At 33.0% G+C, this 25890-nt stretch overlaps 1 protein-coding gene and 1 long non-coding RNA gene across 2 annotated transcripts in view; one reads left to right on the forward strand and one right to left on the reverse strand.

The window, feature by feature from the left end:
* The window catches only part of LOC138856276 (uncharacterized), a 534605-nt gene extending 509627 nt beyond the window's left edge, over nucleotides 1–24978 (reverse strand). Inside the window, exon 1 of the long non-coding RNA XR_011395442.1 lies at nucleotides 24776–24978. This is a non-coding gene — a long non-coding RNA (uncharacterized lncRNA). The remainder of the gene's footprint in view (nucleotides 1–24775) is intronic.
* Nucleotides 1–25890, forward strand: part of LOC106619160 (uncharacterized) — a 64287-nt gene that overhangs the window by 33496 nt on the left and 4901 nt on the right. The gene's annotated exons all lie outside the window — the stretch shown is intronic.

Below are 25890 nucleotides of genomic sequence, written 5' to 3' on the forward strand. Positions count from 1 at the left end.
TTGCAAATGGGCGTAATCGGACCACTGCCACGCCCACAAAACGCCATTAATCAAAAACAAATAAATTGCCATAACTAAGCTCCGCAATAAGATACAAGACTGTTATTTGGTACACAGGATCACATTAGGGAGGGGCATCTGCAGTTAAATTTGTTTTTTTTAAGTGGTCGTGGTCCCGCCTCTAATCGGTTTAATGTGCATTTCTCCTAAACCGCTAATGCTATAATAACAAAATTCACTGGAAGCAAATGTTTTTAGCACTTCTATTGACGGTGTGAAAATAGTTGAAATCGGGTGGCAACTCCGCCCACTCCCCATATAATGGTACTGTTAAAAACTACTAAAAGCGCGATAAATCAAGCACTAAACACGCCAGAGACATTAAATTTTATCTCTGGGATGGTATGAGATGACTTTATAGGAACCGCGTGCAAAATAGACAGTGGGCGTGGCACAGCCCACTTTTAGATGAAAACCCATATCGTGAGTTTATGTTATAAACCGGAGGGTGCCCCTTGCGGTAGTGAATCTCGGTTTCAAAATATTTGTTATATGGCTGGTCGGGCCTTCATTTATAACATGCTTTTTCTTATGAATTTGAGTACTTGTAAGTTTCAGATTTGCAATGCTCACAGTAATTAGGCTTAAAATATTTTATATTACTGAGATTATTTCACAAAATTTTTATACAATTTTATTGTTATAAATTAAATATATCATAAATATATTAAAGTATTAACTTACTACTTTTCGTCTTTTTCTAAAGGGGTTTGTTGATTGCTGTTTTAATTCCTTTGCCAGTGTTGATTGTTATTTAGCTCCCCTGCTCGTTTTGTTTTTAATTAATTATGTCCCTCGTTATTTATTCACTTGTGGAATTTAGGAATTTTAATGTTGTTGGAGAATTGGTTTTTTTTTTTTACTTTTCTCCTTCCGAGAGGATACTTGATTGTTAGATTTGCCGTTTCGACACGCGTTACTGTGATTGTCCTTTCGGCTAGGAATACTTGTTATTTTCTCCCTCTTTTTTTGCCGAGGATATCACTTAACAAATGTAACACATGCCCCACGTTGTTGGGCGCCAATTAACTTCCTTCGTTTAGGAAGTGTTAAAAAATATAGTTTTCCGCAAACGCGCGGAAGAAATCAAATATGATAGTTTAAGTGATCCTGATCTCTTTATTTCAATTTACTCTTATTTATACAATTTTCTTATTTGCTTAATTCTTACAATAAGTGTCAGTTACAATATTTGCTTATTCAGTAATTGGTTTTATAGTTTACATTTTATGGGTGGTCTTACCTTAATGAAAAAGAATATTGATTACTTAAATAAGCAAAGATGTTTATTAAGAAGCTGTATTATTGCTAAGTTCAAAGATACAGTTTTGTTTATAATTAGCGTAAAGCTACTGTGTGGAGGCTGCCGTTAACTTGCATATTAAAAATGCAATACAATTTATTTTATTATATTAAACATAGCATTTGTTTCGTTGTGATAATTTGCAAACTGGGTGCAAAATGTCTGGTCGTAGGCGTACAGCTAAGTACATTAACGATCCTATCAAAGATTGATACTGCCCTTGATCGACTTTCTTACATGTAGTAGCATTACAATTCACTTGATGCCCTATATCCAAAGGAATAGCAATCGGTCGCTTTTCCTTCATACCAAAATTGTTTGCTAGTTTTCATAATGTTGCTTTTGCCCAATGGATATACACCCTGTTTCACTATTTCGATTCACTTTCATGCTTAAAAAATGCTTCGCTGATTCTTTGTCAATCACCTCTACTTCCCTTGATAAATAGGCTTTAATATCATGTGATTGCTTACTATTTGAAGTAGCTATCAATAAATCATCCACGTAGACTGCAATAATGTTAATTTGTTCATTTCGATTGTTAACGTACACACACGGTTCGCTTACAAATAGTTGAAAACCCACTTTCTTTAAAATTTCAGTTAATCTTAATCCATTTTCTGCCGGATTGTTTGAGTCCATACAGCGCATTTTTTTAGTTTCAAAAAGTGATTGGGATACAGTTTATCAATCAACTTTTCTGTCATCACTCAGCTCGCTACTTAAATATGCGGTGGATACATCTATTTGATGGAGTGTAACCCATACTCTGCTGCAAGCGCAAAAATCATTCGTATAGTACAATATTTTACAATGTGTGAAAAAGTTCCATCATAATACACACCATAAATATGTTAACACTCATCGTCACTGTGTATCACTCTATTTAAAACTTCATTGTCGTCTTCGATCGGTGTTTCATCTAAATTGATACACTTTTGCTGCACTTCGTTACCAGATATACCCATATGAAAAGCAATTGGATGCGCTGTTTCACCTTCTACAGTCCTAGTATTCAACTCGTCACATGGTTGTGTTGACGCTGACTCTATAAAGTATCTATTAATCTATCACTATCAATTTTCATGTCTGCTTGTCATATAATCGGTACGCTTTTGATGTGAACATGATATATTCTTTTCCTTTTGGTTTAAACTTACCTTTTTGTTTTTTATTTAAAGCTATCGCGAGAGTTAACGCTCTGCGTTGAGAAAATAAAAAATATTTTTTTTTTTCTGAGCAAGAGCTCTTTTGTTGAATTCCGTATATTTAGAATTGAGAGTACATTTGAATGCTTATGATAAGTATTTCTATTTGCTTATAAATATTGTTTGATGATTAGTGTTTACATATTCTGTTACTGAATTTTTGTATAATGTTATCATGTTCTTATCGAAATTATTTATTGCTATTTGTGTTTTGAAACAAAATTGTTGTTTGTATATATGTATGTATGTTTATATACTAACGTCGTTAACTCTCCCCGGTGTTTAAAATGAAATGTCCTCATTTCTTCATATGCGATCTCGAAAAATGAGCGTCTCTTTTCCTCTCGTTGTTTTCGTCGACATTGACCTAATTTATATATAGGTAAGTTGTAATAATAGTTGTTGAAAATAGTTATGAAGTGAATAACATAATATGCAAATTCTACTGGATTGTATTTATATAATTTTTGAATATTATTGAATTTATAATTTGTTTTGTTTCTAATATTTGTGAATTACATTTTTAATTTCTTCTTCGTGATTCACATATGTTTTATTATCTATACTTGTAGAGATTTTAAATATTATTAAATGTGGTCCTTTTACTTTTAAACCGTTCCAAATATGTTCACTAGTTATTACAATATTGCCGTGATCGAAAATTTGTATTGGAATATTTTAATTATTGTTTACAAATGTTCGTGCCTACGTAATTTTTGCATTTTGATACGTTAAAAATTCGTTAACATTTTGAAACCTTTTGTTTCAATTCATAATTGCCTTTTTTAAATGCTAAAGGAATCAGTTGATATAGTTGGCATTTATTTGAAATTACAGGACATTTATATATGGTTATTACTGCGCTCTTAAACGTGCATACATGGATGTCGGAATATTCCAGTATATTGATTACGGGAACATTATATATTTCATTGTGGACTACTTCGTTTATTTGTTTCAAATTTAACGTGCTTGAATAAAAGTTTTATAACATTGCAAAATTTATTGTATTCGTTATACTTTCTAATTCTTTAAGGACCATTAGTGATGTGGTTGCCGAAAAAAATTAAATTGTTTCGCAGTTGGTCTAGTCGCGTCTGTTCATATAATTAAGTAATTGTAACAAATGTCGTTATTGCAACGATCTACGTAAAATAAAATATTAAGAAAATGAAAAGTGTATTGTCTTTACTAATTTAAATACGTTTTTGAAAGTTTTCTAAAGAATGGTCAAAAATAAGAGCTCAGCTCCATATGAAAGAAAAATCATATAGGTATGTTACCAAAAATACAAAAAAATTTCGAAAGTAACGGAATATTTGACTTTTTTTGGGGAAGGGTTAAGAATACTTTGCATTATCCTAGGAAAAATGAGATCATTGAAAATTTGGCCCTTAAAAAACTGAGAAATACAACATTTAATGATGATAGGCAAATAGTACTGATAAGTCAGGTGGATCCTTTTTTGACGTTCAAAAGTAGAGCCGAAATGGAGCATAAACAAAGTGTACGTGTATCAGCATAGATAGTCCGTCGTAGATTGCAGAAAAACCCCCTAAATGGGCGAATTGCATGATGCAAACCGAACGTATCAAAAAAAAGCATCAAACGAAGGTTAGCGTTTGCAAGAGACCGCCAGCAAAAGGACTCCAAATTCTGGTATCTAGTGGTTTAGAGTGATTTTGCAAAAGAGGTCTCCAACAAAATACTGGACTAAATAAGGACAAGGTTTTTAAACAAAACATTTAACTTTTACCTTAAATTTATTTTGCAGATGATTTAATTATGATATACAAGTTATATTTTATTTGTATTTCCTGTTAGTTTATTCGGTAACGACGGTGTTGTCGACTACCCACGAACTATTTAAATAATATTCCGTTTATGCGGTAGCGACGGTGTTGTTTATTTTATTTTAAATGATAACGATTTGAATTTTAATTAGAACTTTCGCTGCTGCCGTTTACGCTGCTAATGTTTCTGCTGAGTTCAATACATGTGCGAGGTATTGAGTTACACATGACAGTCACACGGTTGACGGCTACTGTAATGTATTGAATTACAGTTCCCGGTCATACAGAAATCCAGACTGCACAGGTTGCAATTTTGGAATTCAAGAAACTGATTTAGTTAACTACTGTTAACTTGTATTGAATTGCATTGATTGCAATTTTGGCAGTTCACAAGACTAGCTTAGTTAAATATTGTTAACTTACATACCAATTAAGATGAAAATAGATTTTTGTTTTTATATTAAAATGCAACTTTACAAAACTTAGAATATCGTTCATGTAACTTAATTGTGTCAGCACAAGTGTATACACCGTGTCGGATTCTGTAAGCACAAATTTCTTACTATGGAAATCCGTGATTTTGTCGTAAGAATAATATTAAAGTATTATAAATCCGGTCGCTTTCATGTTGATACCTTCCTGATACTATCCTTATGAACAATCTTCCCTATTATTATTTAATATTTCTTTCCCTGGTGCTGTTTTATTTTCAGCCGCTGGGCTCTGTATGATTTCAATAAATGTGCTGTGCACCCGTGTAACGGTATGAGTTATTTGTCGCTGTATACCGATTTTGCCATATTACCAATGAATACACTCATTGTCAGTCATAAGATATTTATACTTGTGTGAGAACTTCCTTAATATACTCGTGGAAATTTCGTTTCAATTTTTCAATTAATACAAAATTTCGAGTATATTGTTAACATGTGAAATATGTCCATTTGTATGAATTCTCCTATTTTTGTTGGTATTAGTGCTTTTGCTATAAATTGTTTGTTTAGTTGACGCTCATATTTATGTAAAAGGCATTTTTGCATGTGTTTGTTTCGGCTCTGCACATTTGCTTTAGGTTTGGCCATTGGTAGTATAAAAGTATCTCTTGGGCGTTATATTTGTAATTTCTATGGGATTTTCTGTGAGTTTGTATAATGTTTATCGGTATTCACAATATCATTAAGAATTTTTTGCACTTCTAGAAACGTACAATTTGGAAATGTATGAATAATATCCTTCCCGAAGTGAAGTTTTCTTTATTTTCTACCCTTAAAGCATTTGTGACGCTTGCCATTGACTATCTCTTTTAATTTGCTAATTAAACTTTGTAAATCATTGTGATATATCGAATGCCTAAAATGGTCAGGAAATATTGTCTGGGAGACCATTTCTTTCTCTTCATTATTTTTTATAAAAACTATTTGGTTTTTGAACGAGTTCAATGGCTGTTTTACTTTTTTCATTATTTCTATTGTCGAAAAAGTGCATGCTACAACATTTTGATGGCCCGGTCTGTAAACTAATTTTGCTTCGTATTCTTCTATTAAGTTTTTCCATCTCTAGTTTGCTATTTGACTTTTTGTCAGATATAGAATAAATTAATGACTGGTCTGTATAGATTGTTAAAACGGCCACTTCGTATAGATAATTTCGTAGTGCCCGAACTATAGCTAATAGTTCCTTTTCATTGGTATTATAACCTTGTTCGGTATCGCCTAGCATTCTGGAAATAAAAACGATTGGTTTCCTATTCTGTGCAAGTACAGCTTCTTTAGCGAAATTACTTGCGTCAGTCGTGCTTATAATTCTAATTTAATTTTTTCAAGGCCTGTCTTTCCGCTTCGTCCAATTTTATTTCTATTTCCGCGTTTGTTTTTTGTTCCTTGTTCCTTGTTCTCCGTTAATGGACAAGGGTTTAGTTATTTTTGCAAAATCTTTAATACATTTTCTGTAGTAACTATGTAGTAACTACTCCTAAAAATGATCTAAGTTCTTTTAAAATTTTAGGTTCAGGGAATTTTACATCGGGTTGGTTGGGTACTTATCTGTATCTATTGAATGGGAATTTATTTTCTGGAAGTCAACAACCATCCGTCTCTTGGGTCTGCCTTGGTCATCGTTGCCCTTTTTTTGGAACGGTCCATATAGGAAAATTATATGGGTTTGTTTGTGCTTGGTTGAATGATTCCTTTTTTAAGTAATTTACTTAGGGTGTATGAATTAACCCCCACCGGGCAAAATGACTTAAGCCCCACCAATTTCTCAGTGAATCTTTTCCCACCAAAAATGACGGAATCCCCACGAAAAAAAGGAATTAAACCCCACGAAAATGGCTTTATCCCCACCAATCGAAATGAATTAAGCCCCACCAAACGTGGGTGTTGTTACACATCAATGAAATCTTTAACCTTATAACACATCTCACTATTCAAAAACAATCTCGCTTTGCATGTTTTCACGTAACAAGCATAAAAATATTTTTCTTTTTTAATAGTTTTTTTGGAATATAATTGTTTTTCCTCTGTAACAAATAACAATTTGCTATTTATTCTTTTTCAAACCACGTGTTCATAGTTTAAAGTCATGTTTTTATCACGTCGCGTTATTCGCTTCAAGATTTTATAACAACTAAATTTGCATAATATAATGTAATGTGATAACATAGTTATTCGACAATTGAATGCAAAACCGGTTTATCAGTTAGTTTACGCTCTATTATTAAATGCAAAAAAAAAAACCCCAGCAGGAAATTCACTATCCCATGAAAAAATAGCTGTAAGAGATGGATTTTTATTATACGATTATTTACAAAATTATGGTTTCTCCTTTTACGAAATGTACACTGTGATTTTAACCTTTCGTAAAAGGAAAAATTCCCTTCTATTATTTTATAATTTACAAAATTATGGTTTCTCCTTTTACGAAATGTGCACTATTAGTGATTTTAACCTTTCGTAAAAGGAAAAATCTTTGACAATTCAATCTTAATAGAGTGATTATTAAAAACAGTTCTGCGTATTCTGCATAAAAATGAATATAGAAAAATTGAAACAAATAGAGAATAATCGTATAAACGCAAGGAAGATCTTACTAAATAAAAGCCATACTTTAAACTTTATTTATAATTAATTCTTTTTTTGGAAAAAAAAGTTATAAGGCGCAATTAATAGTTTGTGTTTTTGCTTTCGTTAATGGAATCAGCGAGTCGCAACTCTTTCAACTAATACGATGGTTACCGTTCACAAAAACTCACTACAAAAAAATATCAGATTTACTCTTATGGCTTGAAAATTCTCCAAACGCTCACAAGTACTATAGCTATAATGTTATACTTAATCAAATAGTTTTTTGTAACGGAGACTTACGAAAACATGGAGAAAGAAAGCAAAGAAATTAAATAAAATTTGAAAAGTATTATATTTTTACGTTGCTAACTGTTTTTTTATTTTTATAAAAGATCACGGAATTAAAATGAATTAATTTCTGATTCTTACATGACAGAATCCCCACTAAAAAAAAAAGAATTAATCCCCACGAAAATGACTTTAGCCCCACTTTCCGCCATTTTTAATTTTGTTGTAAAATTGGTGGGGATTAAGTCATTTTGCCCGGTGCGGGTTAATTCAGTGGGGGCTAATTCATACACCCTGAAGCTTGAATTGAATTGTTGGTAAATATTCACTAATATAATAACTTTTTTTTGCATAATTTGCCAAATTTTATTTTTGTAACTTTCATCATCTAAAGTGTAATTTATTTTTTGTCTTTTTTTATATTTCACGATATAATCAAATAAGTACACTTCTGCTTTTAATACTCATAATCCCTGTTCACCTAAAATCATATCGTAGTCATTTAGTTACGGGCCGCGCCGACTCCCGACACCGCCTGTGTGCGGAACCTATGAAGCGCCTCTATTTTAACAAATCATCATAAAAAACGAATTCGAATTTTCAATGAATATTTTTAATTGTTAATTTTGACTGAAATACCTAAATGTTCTCCAGTTTTACAGTACTTAGATAATATTATCACTAATATCAAAGTGTACAAAACTGGAGAACATTTAGGAGTTAGGATAATAAATAGGTAAATCCCGTTCGCTTCTGCTTGCCAACTACTGCGAAAAATAAAACTCGAACATAATTTTAACATACATTATTAATACAAAGAATTTTATACTTAAATATTAATAACAAAGAAGCTGAATTTTTTCTAAGAATATTAATACTAATATGACTATTACGGACCTATGCTATGTTTTAAAAAAACAACAAGAGTCTAACATTTGCAAGAATATAAACATACTTAAATTATAATATTTCCACTTTTCTCGCTTTTTTGTTTGCGAAATCGTTAATAGTTTCATGTATGTCGATATGGTCTAGTATGGCCTCCTCTATGGATATTCTTGCTAAATTTGTTAATCTTTTCTGACTCATTGTAGAGCGCAGGTAATTTTTTATAAGTTTAAATTTCGAAAAGGACCTTTCCGCGCTTGCTACTGTAACTGGCATAGTTAGCATAATTTGTAATGCTATGGTAATGCTAGGGCATACAGCTGTCAAATTGTTTAAATATATAAATTCATGAATTTTCACCACATCATTAATTAATTACTCATCATCGGCGTTAATATCCAATCAATCATTTGCTCAAATTTTCTCCTGTAAACGATGACAACTACTTCTTAATCGTGTTTGATCTTGGTCATCACTTAAATTAAATAAAAAATTAAATACGTCGTTGTGATTATTCAATAAATCAAATCTTTCATCTACGGAGGATAACGCTTGGTATAATATATGAAAAATACATTAATTTTAAAAGAGGTTTTCGAATCATTTATAGTGTGGTCTTCGTGTTCATAATCAAAACTCTTTCGAGTTTTACGATGTCTTAGGGGTCTGGATCTGGAAGTTTCAAATTCAGTCTCGACGTCTAATTTTGCGGCAATTTTTTTGGCATCGCTTACAATTTCTTCAAAATTTGTGTGTGTTCTAATTTTTATCAAACACTTTTTTAATTTTGTTAAAGCATTTAAAGCTACTTGCATATTCATATCGACGTATTGCAGAATTTTGCTCACAAAATTTACTTTTTTTTCTGCTAGAAAATTAGCGTCATATTTTGTCTTCTGATATTTCATATAGGGCATCATAAATTTCTGGGAAATTTGTAAACAGCGGTTTTATTGCATCTATTCTGCTTGACCATCTTGTTTCAGATAATGGTTTTAAAGTCAGATTTATGACATATTTTTTTTAATAAATCCCATCTTTTACTTGTAGCAGAGGACGAAAAATATTTATATATTAGGTGAAGTAAAAAGTTCGGTTTTTATCTAAGAGATGGCGTTATTGTTCATAGTACTAGTGTTACGTGTCGCATCATGTCATACTATACGCTGAAACAGTACGTTGTGAGCGCTCGTCAAAGATGGACACCAGCAAAGAGAAAATTCGCAATATTTTACAATTTTTCTTCGATCATGGCGAAAAAATTAATTTAGTTTATGGACCCGATACTGTAAACGAACGTGTAGCACAAAAATGATTTGCTAGGTTCCGTTCCGGTAATTTCGATGTCAAAGATGCACCACGCGTCAGGAGGCCTGTCGTCGAAAATTGCGATAAAATCATGGAAATAATGGAAACAGACCGTCACGTGAGCACTTACTTAATTGCTAAACTTAATTGGAACTAAAGATAAGTCAGAAAACCGTTTGGATACCATTTGCCTTGGTTTGGGATTGGCAAGGAATCATCTACTACGAGCTGCTCCCCTTTGGCCAAACGCTCAATTCGGCCCTCTACTGCCAACAACTGGATCGCTTGAAGGCAGCACTCATCCAGAAGAGGCCATCTTTGATCAACAAAGGCCGAATTGTGTTCCATCAGGACAACGCCAGGCCACACACGTCTTTGGTGACGCGCCAGAAGCTCCGGGAGCTCGGATGGGAGGTCCTAATGCACCCAACGTATAGTCCGGACCTGGCACCAAGTGATTACCATCTTTTCCTGTCCATGGCGAACGCGCTTAATGGGAGAAGTTATCATCTTTTAGAAAATCAATACGAACCTTTTACTTGACCAATAATATAATTCTTGCACAATACAAAAAAATCCAGTCTTATGATGATTGAGGTTGGCAGCGTCGATTACTATTAAATTTAAACTATGACTAGCGCACGGTACACAGAAAGCGAGGGGACTCAAATCCAGCAATTTTTTTTGAAGACCATTATTCTTACCGCGCTTATTTGATCCATTATCAAAACCTTGTCCCCTTAAATTGTTTATATCCAAATTAATGTTGTCTAGTTTTTCTATAATAAATGACGTTAATCTAGCGCCAGTTCTATCGATAATTGGACAGAAAGCTAGGAACTGCTCTCTTGTTTCCAACTTTCTAGTTTCTGTGTTAAAATTGACAAATCTTATTATAATACTAATTTGTTCTACGTGTGAAACGTCAGGAGTACAATCCAGTATTATTGATAGTATTGATTAATTCGACATAAATTTAAAATAAAATGTTGAATTTGGTTACCGAGTATGTAAATTATTTCATTTTGAATCTTATCTTCAAGATAAGTCGGCATATTTTTGAAATCCGTATGAATCACTAATTACCTCGCCGAATTTATTTTTATGTTTTGACTCAAATAGCTTGCAACAGAAGCATCTTTTCCTTATTAGATTCTGGTATCCAGATAATTACTTTTTTTTTGTCAAGATTACTATCACTCATTGTGAAAACACGTTCAAACAATCAGTAATACACAAACTATTTATTATAAAAATTCAATGCGCACCTTACACACACTTTCAATAAAATTGTTGTTCAATTGTTTTGTTTTGCCTTGGCTATCTCGTTCGTTAAAATAAGGGAATCCCCGTGATCCCACCCCGCTTGCGTCGCACGCATCGCATCGGGTTGCGTTCACAAACTCGGCGCCTCCACGGTTCAAAATAACTAGTACTTTTTCTCTGGTTCAAAAGAACTGCCGCCGTTTTAAAGTTGAGCTCGTAAGTAATGTAAACTAAAACCCCAAACGTAAAATGAAACCATAAACGTGAACAATAATAAACATTAAATATTGTTCATCTAAGTAATAATCAATTTCGTCAGGGATTGCCATTGAGGAGAGGTTCATATCCAAAACGGCGTATTCGTTCACTCCATCGCCTCTCTCCGTACAAACGTATCTCAATCTTTTCCATAAAAGGATGACACAGTAATACGATAAGTACTTTTGGAGACCTGTGCCCAATCGTGTCATGACGTTGTAACTACTCCTTATTATTTGAATGTACTGAGAAAGATCCAAATGAAATTCTCTGGTACGTGCACATTCTATTGCTCCATTTTGTCCATCTACAAGTATAGCGTCGTTCAAAAGCGGAACATTGCGCTCAATTGACGGCGTTGAAGACAAGTGTGTTGGTTTGAAAGCTGCGGTGTTGCCACGTTGAATTGGTTGACCAAATGATGCCATGAGTCCCTGTTTTCGTTGTCCAGTTGTGGTTGGTTATTCAACAGTACGGACTACCTCCTCGTCTACGGGTTGTGCAGCGGTGCTGGTTGTTGTTGTTGTTGTGTTGACTTATACGCGTTAGTTAATTTATTTACTCGTTAGGAATAAAATAAATATATAATTTTAAGTCAGCCAACGAGATTGGTTCTGACTGATCCTTTATTTGCATAATATTTCACCGTATTCACATGTACTTCAATATTGAATATATTACATTTAAAGTGTATAAGTTTTACAAGTGGTAACTTGTTACTCGGCAGTCGATAATGATAAAGTGACCCCGAGGCTATTGTTCCAGTTGCTTATATAGGCTATGCTTATCGCTGCTCATACTATTGAGATGCTGGTTGTTTACTAGTAAATAACCATTTGGGTAGTTATTGTTTGTTGTACTGATAGTGCACTTCTATTGTTCTAAGCTAAAGTTGTTTTGATGATTTTTCTTTAATGTTTACTGAAACATAAGGTTGTGGTTAAAGGTTAAAGTATTAACTCTCCCCTCTCTTGTGAAAAATAGATTCCCTGATCTATACTTGAGTCTTGAGTAGATGAGTCGTTCCAACACGTTCTATAGTAGCGTTGTAGTTTCTCAGATATACAGTTTTTTGATAAATTATATATTGTTTGAATATTACAAATATACTTAATCCTAGGACTACAAGTACTCCTATAGTTATGAACATATTCTTGATTGGTTGTTCTTCAAATGGTATTAAAAATTTATTTAATTTTTTAATGTTGTCAAATTGAAATTCGTTTTCTGATTCCAATATTTCAAGAATGTGAATTCTTTCGTTTCCATTAGCTATAATATAATCTTTAATTTCTTGTTCCAGATTGTGGAATACTTCTGAGTCAATAATTATTGTTTCATTAAATTGGATTAAATTCAATCCTTCAATTGATTTTTCGTTTAAAATATGTTTTCCTTGTAATACGACATTACCATGTCCTAAATCTATAATAGGTGCGTTATTTTCTTGGATAACATTACAATGGGCTTCGTAACCTTCGATCATTGGTATCAAATATATTTACTTAAATTATTTTTACATTTAGATGTTAATATTATTTTATCTTCACATTTACTTACGAATTTATTCATATCCAAAATGCCTTGACGATAGGATAATGGAGTAACTTTGTATGTTGTACATTTCTTTTCAATGACTGGATATTTATAAATTACAATGAAAGTGCCGTCTAATCTTCCTACATGCGTGTCTGCATATTCGAGTATGTTAATAACCGGTATACTAGTCTGTTCCTTTTCTTATATCCTTTCAATCTCGTCCGTATTTATTGCTGCTGAATAAAAATTTCCGTTCTTCGCGAGATTAATTGTCGTAGTTAAGTCAAATAACTCCTTGTATAATTCTTGCAATATAACTTTTTGTTTAATCGTCTCAATATTAAATGTTTTCATCATTATTTCAAAGTTGGAATTAATTTGTCTTTGTTTTTTTTTTTATTCTCAATTATGTCGTTGAGTATTGTTTTAATTTCAATCAGGTCGTCGTGGTCTGGGACTCCTGTGATAAATTTCAAAATCGATCCTGAGAAATCAAGAGATCGTCTTGAGCGTCTGGCTCGTCCATTATTCAGTAGTTGTTTTCTGAGGATTTCTATTCTGTAGGCATCTCCTTTATGTTCGGCGATCTCGTAGTATGGTTTAAGTATTTTGCTTCAAATTCGTCATATGGAATAGGTAATCATGTTCTTGATACAAAAATGATGGGTCAGTCTCGGTTAACACGTACTTGCGATCTTGTAAGTCGGTTATTTTCTGAGCTAAGAATGCATAAGTCCCAATTTGATGTGCAATGGTGGCAATATAATCTTATTTCTAGAAACTAAACGAGTGCTTATAATATTTTGTTTGCCAACCGTCATGTTGTTTCTCAAAGGCCAATCTTTTTTAATCCAGTGATTTTTTTTGCTCTACTATGAAGCATGGAAATTTGTTGACCCAACAGAAAGTTGACCATTTTTAAATCTACACATATAACCCATTGGTGCTCCGAGTAATTGAGTTTTTTTAATACAAGATCAACATTTTTATACTCTTCTTTCAATTTCGTTGAATGAGCAATAGGTACAGCTGCATGTTCATTGCCATTATGTAGTAAAATACATTTTAAACTTCGCTTACAGCTATCCATAAACAATCTCCATTCTTCAGCTTTGTATGTTAAGAGCCCCAGTTTCATTAATAGGCCACCAATGTTATTGCAGTATACTATATCATTTTCTGAGCTGAAAAATGGGAGAAATGCTTTTTCGCGATCACGATAAAATGTTAATTTTGTACCTTGAGACAACAAATTTCATTCTTTGAGTCTGGATGTTAGGAGCTCAGATCGCTCTTTCGAAAGGTCAAGGTCTCCAATCACTTAGAGCATCTTGAGAATAAAGTAAAGGTGCTGTTGACACTTCAAAATCACTGTCCTGTTCCTCAACAAAATCTTCCAGCATCTCTGTATCCGAGAAATCTGATAAATCGGATAGATCTGAAATATCTTGAGTCATAGGAGATCGTACGTCATCTAAACACAGTTGAGGTCTTTTAGCAGACGTTAAATCAGGATATGTCATTTTTCTTTTATTTATACCATGTAATTCTACAGCACAAAAATAACAGTCGTTAAAGTGATTTTTGGTTCTGCCCAAATCATTGGCGCACTTTACTTTAAATGATGACGTTTACCCACTGTCCACTGTCGTAAATGATCACTACACACCTTACACAATGTTTGGAACCCACGGTTTGACCAGAGCCTTCATCTCTATCTGAAAGTAATCAAAGTATGTTTTCTGAACTGAATTTGTTATAGGTTTTTTAAACTTTTTCACTACACATTCACCACAAATGTGACAAAATGTGTGTGGATTATTTACACAACACCTTCTCGGGCAAATTAATAATATTCTTTGGATATTATTTAAAAATATATTTCACCAGGATTCCTCCTGGGTTTCTTTATTGAATATTTAATATTTTACAATATTATTACCGGCTATGCTTATAGATATATTCAAAATGCGAACAAGTCCTGCATGCGAGTTAATTCATATACTTATGAATGGTTAAAAAATATATATTTTCTTTTACAGAATATGATCTTTATTCTTAGGAATTCACATACTTAATGAACATGTTTTCGTATTATCCTATGGGTTATATATTATTCGTTAAGTTGATAACATATTCATGTTTTGTGGCTTAGGTCTAAAGTCTAATTGTATTATTTGTTGTAAACAAGTGCTTATCATGCGGCCTATGCATTCCTATGCATGTGTATGCATGTCTTGCATTCGGGTATGGTGTGGTATGAGTTCAAAGTCTTGTGTTTGATACTCTTGTTTATTTGATTAGGACAGATCTGGCTTTATCAGCGTTTTTCATATACTTGTGTATAAGTGTCGTTGATACTGGTATTAACTCTCCTCTCTCTTATAAAAAAAAAAATAAATAAAATGCCCTCATTTTTATAATGTAAAGGTGGCTGTGAGTTGTTGAAGTTCGTGTAGTTTCTTTCTTTCTTGAGTAACTTGTCGTAGTTTGATTAATTTGAGTAGTGTCCAAATTATCAGGATTATAATTTCAAAGGTTGTGATTGTGTAGCAAGTTTGGATCGGGTGATCTTCAAATGGAATGAGTAGTTTATGTAACTTCCGGATATTCGTAAACTTAGTTTCTTCATTGGAGTTGATTACTTCATCAATTGTTATGGTGCCTTCATGTTGGATTATCTGCTTTATTGTATCCTGTATGTTTGTGTACTTTCGTCCATTTATTTTAATGGTGTCATTAAACTGGATCAAGTTTACTCCTGAGATAGTTTCGTTATTAATTTCATATTTTCCATCTAATATTATATTACCATAATCTAATATTGTGATATTTGCATTTGTTTCTTTAATAGTTTTACAATTTGCTTTTTCTTTTAGCGATTTTGAAATACATTCATTATCCTTGTTGGTTTTACATATAAAATTATTTAGTGATTGTTTACATTCTTTTACTCTTGAATAATTATTTATATTACATTGAGCTATATATTTTTCTAATATATATTTGCCATGTAGATAGCTTAACGATGTTATTTTAAATAATTTTCATTTTTGCGCTATTAAAGGATATTTATAAATGATTACATATGTATCCTTAACTCTAATTACATTTATTGTGGAGTATTCCATTACATTTAAAACTGGAATATCTAATTTTTCGTTTTTTATTATTTGTTTTATATCATTTAAATTTAAAGATTTAGACAAGTAATTTCCTGTCTTTACAGAATTTATAGTTTCGAATAGGGTTTCTAATTCCTTTAAAAGTTTCTGATATGACCAGGCTTGTTGAGATTGATTGAGGATCAGCTTTAGAGACTAATTGTTCAAAGTGTGAGTTACTCTCTTGTTGATTATTATTTTCTATTATTTCATTTAAATGTGTTTTTATTTCAATAAGATCGTCATGATCTGGAGTCCCTGTTATAAATTTTATTATAGTCCCTAAAATGTTTATTGATCTTTTTTGTATTAAGTGTGAAATAGTTTGTTCAATTAAATTTGAGATTCTATTCTCGTTTATAATATCCTGTTGTGTCCTGCCAAATGATCTATATTCTATCTGTTTATATTTTTCCATTATTGTCGTTAAATTATATAAATGGTATAAATATTCGGTATCTTCATATAGGTATGTGTCGTCAGTTTCGGTGAAGATAAATTTTTTATTTTTTAGATTGCTCACTGTGTATGCTTTTATGTTTATTATTAAATTCAATAGGAGTGTTACGAATATTATCTTTATGTAAGACATGTTGTCTTCCTCCTCTCTACTAAAACTGTGTCCGCACGGTTTTCTATAACTATGTATTTTAAATATTTTTGTTCCGTTTTTGTACGTCGTTTTGACAGTGCGTAAATTATTTGTTTTGATTCATAAACTTTTTTATTATGATATTCTAAAACTTTGTCTTTGTTTTTTTCAATCAATTGTTTTATTTCCGGATAATTCTTCCTATTGAAAAATACTTCCACTGGTTTTTGTTTTGTCACCGAGTGTATTGTCCTATTATACTCGTATGTTGCGTTAAATATTTCCGTAACTGGATCGGTGTTACTTTGTTTAGCTAATGTTCCTGCGATTTCTATCAGTGTGTTATGTAAGCGTTCAACTGAACCGTTTGATGTCGAATGAGCTGTTGGCGTACGATTATGTGTTATATGTAGTCGTCGGTATAGTGACATGCAAGTTATCGATGTGAATATACTCTCATTGTTGGTTTGTAGGTTTCTACAATATGGGTATGTAAGTGTGAGAATTTCTTCTAATTTGTCTACGGTGTTGACTTTATCTGCTATTCTCTCATTAATAAATATTTTGAGTACCTACACATACGAGTTATATATGTTCTATTCCCTATGTGGAATATATCCATACTTATAGATTCTCCTGGTAGATTTGTTGCTGGTGTTCTCCCTATCAGTTATTTTGTTGGTCTACGTTCGTATTTTTGTTCATAACAATTTGAACAGTTTCGTGCAAAGTTTTTGATTTGTTTCGCCATATCGGGCCGAAAATATTGTTGTCTAATTTCCATCGCGTTATTTTTCTCATTTCTATGCGCTCGGTTATGTGTATTTGTTATAATTTCCAATTGCTTGTTTTTGTCTGTTATGTCCTCGACTAGATTTTGTGCTATAAAGAGCTTGTAGTTTAGAAAATGTTTACTTAGTAGTGATTTTATTGTGAATAGTTCTTGTTCATCAATTTTAATCGCGTTATTGAAATTAGGTGTAAACATTTCTTTTAAGGTTTTTGTTAGATAGTCAGTGTTTTGATATTCAATAATATGTCTGTGATACTTTGGAAAAGTCGTTTGTGCTTCTTTTTTATTTCGTTTACTTTTCTTTAATATGATTTGATTCTTAAATGAATTTATCGTTTGTTTTGCGTATGTATAGTTTTCGTTTTGGTTTCGATTCTATTGTTGAAGTGTTAATTTTTTGTCTTGATAATGCATCTGCTACTACGTTTTGATTTCCTGGTTTGTATACTATTTTTGCTCCAGATTCTTGTATAAAATTTTTCCATCTTTTTAGTTTTATATTTGGATTTTTGTGCGAAATAGAAAATATTAATGCCTGGTGATCAGTGTGTATAGTTAAATCTGCTATACCGTAAATATAATTCCTAAATTTTCCTATAGCCCATACTATTGCTAATAATTCTTTTTCTGTTGTACAATAATTTTCTTCTGTTTTTGTTAATGTTCTTGATATAAAAAATATAGGTTTCTTTTCTTGTGATAAAACTCCTCCTATGGCGAAATTACTAGCACCTGTAGTTAAGTCAAAAGGTTTTGAGAAATCTGGTTGAAATAGTTCAACTTGTTCTTTTAATTTTGTTTTAATTATTTGTATAGCTTTTATAGCTTCTTTATCTAATTTTATGTCTTTCTTAGCTGACATTTTTTTACTTGTTATACAATTTTCTCCTTGTGGATGTATGGTTAGTGGTTTTGTTATTTTGCAATATCCTTGTATAAATTTCCTATAATATCCCGCAATACCTAAAAATGACCTTAATTCTTTCAGGGTTTGAGGTATCGGATACTTGTCTAATGTTTCTACTTCATGTGGATCTACTGTTATCCTATTATGTGTTATTATATGTCCTAAATATTCGACTTGATTTTTAAAGAAGTGTGATTTTTCATCAGAGATTTTCATATTTGCTTTATGTAATGCGCTTACTACTATTTGGATGTGTTTAATATGTTATTCAGGTGTCGAAGAATATAAGCTAAATAATTATATTTTATTAATTGTTTTTAAAAAGCTGGCAGAACTTTGTCCGCACATCACTTATTTATTTTGAATCCAACTTAAGATTAATTACAATTATTAGCTTAACTTAAAATTACACCTACTATTGGCCACACTCACGTTGCACTTTAATATGCGCCCTATTTGTTGTTATTGCAAAATCGATATTTTTGCTGATCGTTGTTTACTTCAATTTATTGATATTTAGCTGACTATTGTTTTAGTGTTATTTATTAATAGTTTGCTGACTGTTGTTTACGCAAATTATGTTGAGGTGTCAGCAATTATGCGAATGCGCGTGTAGAATGGTTGACCATTGGCAAAATTCAACCTAGTTGAACTTTTGCAAGTTCCGGAGTTAACTCTTCCCCCTTTAAAGATGATCGTCCTCGATCATTTAGTAGAACGGTAAGTTATTGAAACTTACATATGTGGGAGTGTAACTAGTAGTGCCTGGCGTATCTTCTTGGCTTGTTTCAGTTTGCACTGGCTTTATGACCTCTTTTCCCACATATTGGATTTTTACGGAACGTTTCTTTAGGATGTAAATAATTATTATAATTATTGGAATTGCTGTCATTGTTAGGCCTCCGAGGGAAAATGTAGCATTTTTAATATAACTGATTTCGTCTGCGTTTTTGATGTGCAGATCTTTCAGTGCCTCTAGAGAGAGGAGTTCTATGTGATCTTTTTCTAGTGGGATCGGTTGAAGAATTGTGGGGATAGTTTCTATAGTTCCTGCTTCAATATTACTGAATTGCTGGTCGTTTATTTTAATTTTTGAGTTATTGAATATAATGACATGAGTACCATTAATTGGTTGGGATATTTCGTCAGCTACTAATCTGCCGTCAAATCGATTGAGCAATATTACTCCTTGTTTAACTTCTTCTAATGTAGGGACGTGGTGGCCATTTGTTGTTGAACAAGTTGAGTTCAAGCTATAAATAATTCTAGCTATACATAAATCTTTATTTAAATCTACTAAATTGAATTCTTTACATATAGACATATTATTGTATTTTTCACATTCATTTTTTATTCCTAAAATTGAATTTTTTCCTTTAAGTATTTCTTTGTATTCGATTTTAATTACAGTATTATCTTCCCTTTTTACAGGTTTTATAATTATTTTCTTAAATGTTTCCTTAATCGTTAAAGGTATTTTAACCATATACAAAATTTTCATTTCATTATTTAGAACATTTACTTTTGATAATTCTAGTGCTTCTTCGGCACTCTTAAATGGTATTTCATCTTCTTTTAGTTTATTAATTGATAATTCTAATTTCTCTTTACTTAATATTACGGAATTTATAATATTTTCTTTTGCCCATTGGATGGCATATCTAATGTTTATTAATTATTCTTTAATTAATCTAATCCTATTTTGTAAATTTATTATAATTTCCGTTATATTATCTTCATCTTTTCTAATTGTATTTATCATCTTGTTCATAATGTGGGTTATGTTATTTATTCGTTTTTCGAATAATTTATTTATTACTACTTGTTTATTATTGTTTTTATTCAAATTTTCTAAGTTATTTGTAATTATCTCAAGATCTTCGTGATCGGGAGATCCGGCTATGTATTTCCATGCCGTTCCTAATATGTTAATTGATTTTTTTCTTCTGATAGATTTTGAGGGTTTTAGAGCGTTTAGAATTTCGAAGGTTTGGATGGTTTCATGTTTTAGAATGGGATATAGGAGGTGGTTGTTAGGGATTTGGTTGATCATTTCTTCATATGTATCTGTTAAAAATTGTTCGTATTTCTCTAAGTCGATGAGATGAATGAATCTGAATGTACCGTTTTGAATTTTTGCTTGTCCATTGTCTATCGTCACTAGTTGGGATTTGCTATAGTCTAAAACTTGTACGTCCGAAGAGGAAGTTGTAATGAGAGTGAGTATGATAAAAAGTATATATTGGTCCATTTTCCTAAAAGAAAAAGGAAAAATTTTAGTTCTTTATTAGAGATTTGTGGATTGTTCGTCCCGATACTGTTTTAACTATCGTCCTGTGATTTTCAGAAACCGTTTCTTTTTTATATTTTGGAGTTAATTTGGATCCTAGTCTTTTATTGATTTTAACGTAAATGACTTCTCCTGGTGAGAAGTTTTTGTTTTCAGTCCTATTTTTGTTATGATATAAGAGATCTAGTTCTTGTTTTTTCTTGAGTAAGGCAATGTTATCCTGTCTTTGTTGTTCTAGCTGTTGTGGGTCACTATAAATTCTATTTCCAAAAAATGTTTCTATTGGTTTACTTTTTGTCGTTGAGTGTATTGAGGAATTGTATTCTTGAACTGATTTGAACAGTAATTCTTCAAATGTTATTCCTGCATAATTTGCTTTGTAATGGTATGTCTGTGATAACTGGGGAATGGTATCTGGAATGAGTAGCTGTCCTCATTTCCAAACTTTAGGAATAGTTGGTTCTTGAAGGCATTAATTGGGGCTTCGGTGGCGGGAATTAGAAGATGTGAGGAGCTTTCGTTGCTATGGTCTGTAGTGGTAAGGGTATTAATATCGGTTTGTGGTGGTCTGGATAGCGCGTCTGCAACGATATTAGTTCTTCCTGGTTTGTATTTCATCTCATAGTTGTATTCTTCGAGGATACACTTCCATCTTTTCATTTTTCCGTTGTGATTTTTGTTACTCAATGCAAAAGTAAGCGGTTGGTGATCTGTGAAAATTACAACTTTCTAAGTGAGGTGAGAGCCCAGATTATTGCCAGCATTTCTTTTTGTCGCGGCATAATGTTCTTCTGTTTTATTGAGTGATCGGGATATGAAGGTTATTGGTTTTCCTGATTGTTCAAGGGCAGCACCTAGAGCGTAGTTTGATGCGTCAGTAGTGAGGTGAAATTCTTCTTTGAAATTGGGATAGTGTAGTATGACTTCGTTTGATGTTAGCGCGGATTTAATTTTATTGAAAGCAGTCATGGCGTTACTGTCGAACACAACCGGCTTTTTACTGGAAGAATTTTTGGACACGTGTCCATCTTCCCCTCTCAAAAGCGAGGTCAGGGGTTTTGCTAATTTAGCATAATCTCTGATGAAGCGTCGATAATAGCCAGATAGGCCAAGAAAAGATCTTACGTCCTTCAAAGTTTTTGGGCAAGGAAAATCTTGAATTGCCTTTACTTTCGTGGGATTGGTTTTTAATCCTGTTGGAGAGACAATGAAACCTAAAAATTCTACTTCTCTCTTGAAAAATTCACATTTGTCCAACTGGACCTTCATGTTCGCTTTTTCTAGCGTATGGAAAATTGTTTCGACATTTTCTAGGTGGCTTTGGTCGTTATTGCCAAATACTATTATGTGATCTATGTAGACATAACATATTTTACCTATATGATCTTTTAGGATGTCGTCTAGCGCTCGTTGGAAAATATCGGGTGCATTTTTCAAGCCGAATGGAAGTCTGGTGAATTCGTACTTTCAGTTATTGATAGAAAATGCTGTCTTCTCAATGTCGGATTCTCTTAGTGGAATCTGATGGAAGCCACTCTTCAAGTCAAGAACGGAAAAGTATTTGTTATTTCCTAGTTGTGAGAGAACCTCATTAATTTCTGGGATCGGGTATCTGTCGGCTATTGTTAATGTATTTAATTTTCTGTAATCTATTACTAATCTGTATTTTCTTTGGCCTGATGCATCTAATTTTTTTGGTACAACCCAAACGGGTGAGTTATACGGTGAGCAGGATGGACGAATAATCCCGTCCTTTAGCAAATTTTGTATTTCTTGGGAAACAAAATCTCTCATAGCAAGAGGATATGGATAGTATTTAGTATAGACTGGAGTATCCGAGGAAGTCCTGATCTCTCCTACAACTGTAGTGGTGTATGTTAGTTTTTCGTCAGGTTCTGTAAAAAGATGTGGATATTTTCTTGTCAACTGAATTATGTGTTGTTTTTGTGTAGCTGTCATATGGTCAGTTCTAACGTCAATTTGATTAACTGTAGGTGAGAGTTTTTGTTTAATTTTAATTTGTAACCCGTTATCTATTGTCAAGGTGTCGTCCCGTATGTTGATTGTTGCATGAAGGTCTTTTAAGCTGTCGGTTCCTATTATTCCGTCAAAAGATTTTAGAGTGGGGAGTAAAAAAAATTTGAGGGATGTGCCAGTTTTTCCAAATAAGTTTATAACTGTATGGTGGGTAATTTTGATCTGTCCAGCGATTGAATTCGCAAAGAATGGTTCGGCGTTAGGTATTGTCCTTGGGACATGGCAAGGTTGTATTAATTCTTGCTTGACCCCGTATCAATCAACATTTTCAGAATTTTTCCGTTCTTCGTTTTGCATTCGATGTAGGGTAACGAAGAACTGTTCATTCTAAAAAATGGATATCAATATAATCCTGCATCTCAGATTGTGGGTTTCCCTCGCCATATTCTTGAGCTGGTTGCCCATTTACTTCTGATGTCAATGCAGTTTCATATTCCTGTTCAGTAGGAGTCCAGTCTTGCTGATAGTGTTTGTCCGTATCATACTGTGGGTCTTGTGGGTATTCCTGTTGGGAATTATGTTGTGCACCGGTTTCGATATGGAAGATCCTTTGTTGTTTTAGAGGTATTTGTTGTGAAAAGTTGGATGGTCTTTTCACGCCGTTATTAGCTACGGGTCTATTCATGTAATTTATAGCTCTACAATGAAGAGTTTTGTCGACGTGCATTGGTTCTGGTCGTGGGAGTTGAGGCTTAGCAGGAGCCTGTTGCCCTAATGGTCTATATTGTTGAAAATTACGGTAATTATTGAAAGGAGCTTGAGGGCGATATTGATTCGCAAAGTTTTGTGGTTGCATTTGGGGTCTTGGCATATATGCCAATTGGGGATAAAAGTCGTTAACCGTTTTTCTGGGTGGGAGGGGTGGTCGGAAATCGTGAGTCTTCCTATTTTGACTTAAAGCGTAGTGAGAACGAAAGTTTTGATTCTCTAGCTTAAGACAAAGGTGGAGAGCTTGCGGAAGGTCTACCGGTTCTCTCATGCCAAGGAGTCTTGGAAGGTCACCTTTCAGTCCTCGTATAAACGTGTCGAGGGCTTTGTCCCGGTATGTTTCAGTAAGTAGATGCATGGATTCGGCACTAACGTCCATGCAGCCAAGCTTGTTTAGGATAAGAGAAAGATGGGAATAAACGCGTTGATAGAATTCTTGAATGGTGAGGTTGCCCTGCGCTAAAGACGTCATTTGATACTCTAAGGTATCTATATCCCGCTTATCGGCGTAATGAAGGGTAAGGCATCTAGAGATGGCTTTCCAATCCAGAGGTGTGTTGTAGGATTCGAGGACAATGTCAGCGTTGCCCACTACTTTATTCCTTACAGCATTAAGAATGCCGTAATATTTCGGAGTTCCTTTAAGGGGTTCGTAGATTTGCAGAATACGATCTACGCTTTTCTTCCAGGAGTTATATTCCCCTGGATTACCTGAAAACTCACGCAGGCATCTAACTACGTCTGGTATTTTGTCGAGTTCTGTTATGTTGTTTGAAAGACTTTGGTCGATGGTTACATCGGAAATGTTAGAGAAATTGGCATTCGGATTGAGAGCCGCCTGTACCATATTTCTTCCTTCTTGCCTTAGAATGTTACTAACAAGCCCTGTCACTATGTTTGTTAATTGATCCATATTAAATGAACCTGAAGAAGAGGCAGTTGGTTGAGGAGATGGGTTAGGTGTATGTGCATTTAGGTAAGCTTGTATTTTTATTTTTTTTTATTGGCTGTACAAGCCTGTTATTATTTATATGTATTATTTAGGGTTAGTAAATATACAGGTTTTAGATTTACATTTAATTAATATTAAGTCGCAAGACAGAATATTTTTAAATTCTTAAAACTTTCTTTAAATATTTTTTCTTTTCCAGTTTCTCTCTTACTTTGTTTTATTTTAATGCTTAGAGTCGCAAGACAGAATATTTTTTAAATTCTTAAAACTTTCTTTAAATATTTTTTCTTTTCCAGTTTCTCTCTTATTTCTTTACTCATATTTTTATTCTTAAATTTTATTCTTAAGTTTATTCTTACTCTATTCACTTCCTGGCGGTGGGGTGTGACTCCTTTTTGCTATCGGCTACTCCGGCACCTCCAAATCGTCGCACATTGGAAGCGTGCGTTCGTTTCCTATAGGAATCCAACGCTGGACCGGCTCTAGGTTCGCGTTCTTGGTGTCTATTATTCCACTTTACTTAACACACGATTTAGAAAACTTTAGCGAACTTTAACCCGGTCCCTGCTTGGGCGCCAGTTAAATAATTATATTTTATTAATTGTTTTTAAAAAGCTGGCGGAACTTTGTCCGCACATCACTTATTTATTTTGAATCCAACTTAAGACTAATTACAATTATTAGCTTAACTTAAAATTACACCTACTATGGGCCACACTCACGTTGCACTTTAATATGCGCCCTATTTGTTGTTATTGCAAAATCGATATTTTTGCTGATCGTTGTTTACTTCAAATTATTGATATTTAGCTGACTATTGGTTTAGTGTTATTTATTAATAGTTTGCTGACTGTTGTTTACGCAAATTATGTTGAGGGGTCAGCAATTATGCGAATGGTTGACCATTGGCAAAATTCAACCTAGTTGAACTTTTGCAAGTTCCGGAGTTAACTTATATTAACACGTCGTCAATATATACAAACGCAAATTTGTTTATATATTCTCGTAGAATATCATCAACACATCTTTGAAATATTGAGGGTGCATTTCTTAATCCGTAGGGCATTCGTATGAATTCATATTTTGCTCCATTTATGGAAAATGCTGTTTTTCCCCTATCTTCTTTTTTTATCATAATTTGGTGAAATCCTGTTTCTAGATCTATCGTGGAAAAATATTTAGCTTTACCTAACGCTTGTATTGTCATGTTTATATCCGGAATAGGTTTTTGAATTTAATTTTTGAAAATCTACCCTTTTTTGGTACTGTCCAAACTAATGAGTTATAAGGACTTCTACTAGGTTGTATTACATTGCAATAATTTTTTTATTTCTGGGTTCATTACTTTCTGTCCTAATGGTTGCTTCTATCGTTGTGGTTGTTAAACTGTATGTAAATGCTAAAATTCCTTACCACTGGTGGGGGGGCAATGATAGTCTTACATTCAGTGAGAATAAATGCATTCTGACTTTTA

The sequence above is a fragment of the Bactrocera oleae genome, chromosome 3, assembly GCF_042242935.1.
Source record: "Bactrocera oleae isolate idBacOlea1 chromosome 3, idBacOlea1, whole genome shotgun sequence".
Lineage (NCBI taxonomy): Eukaryota > Metazoa > Arthropoda > Insecta > Diptera > Tephritidae > Bactrocera > Bactrocera oleae.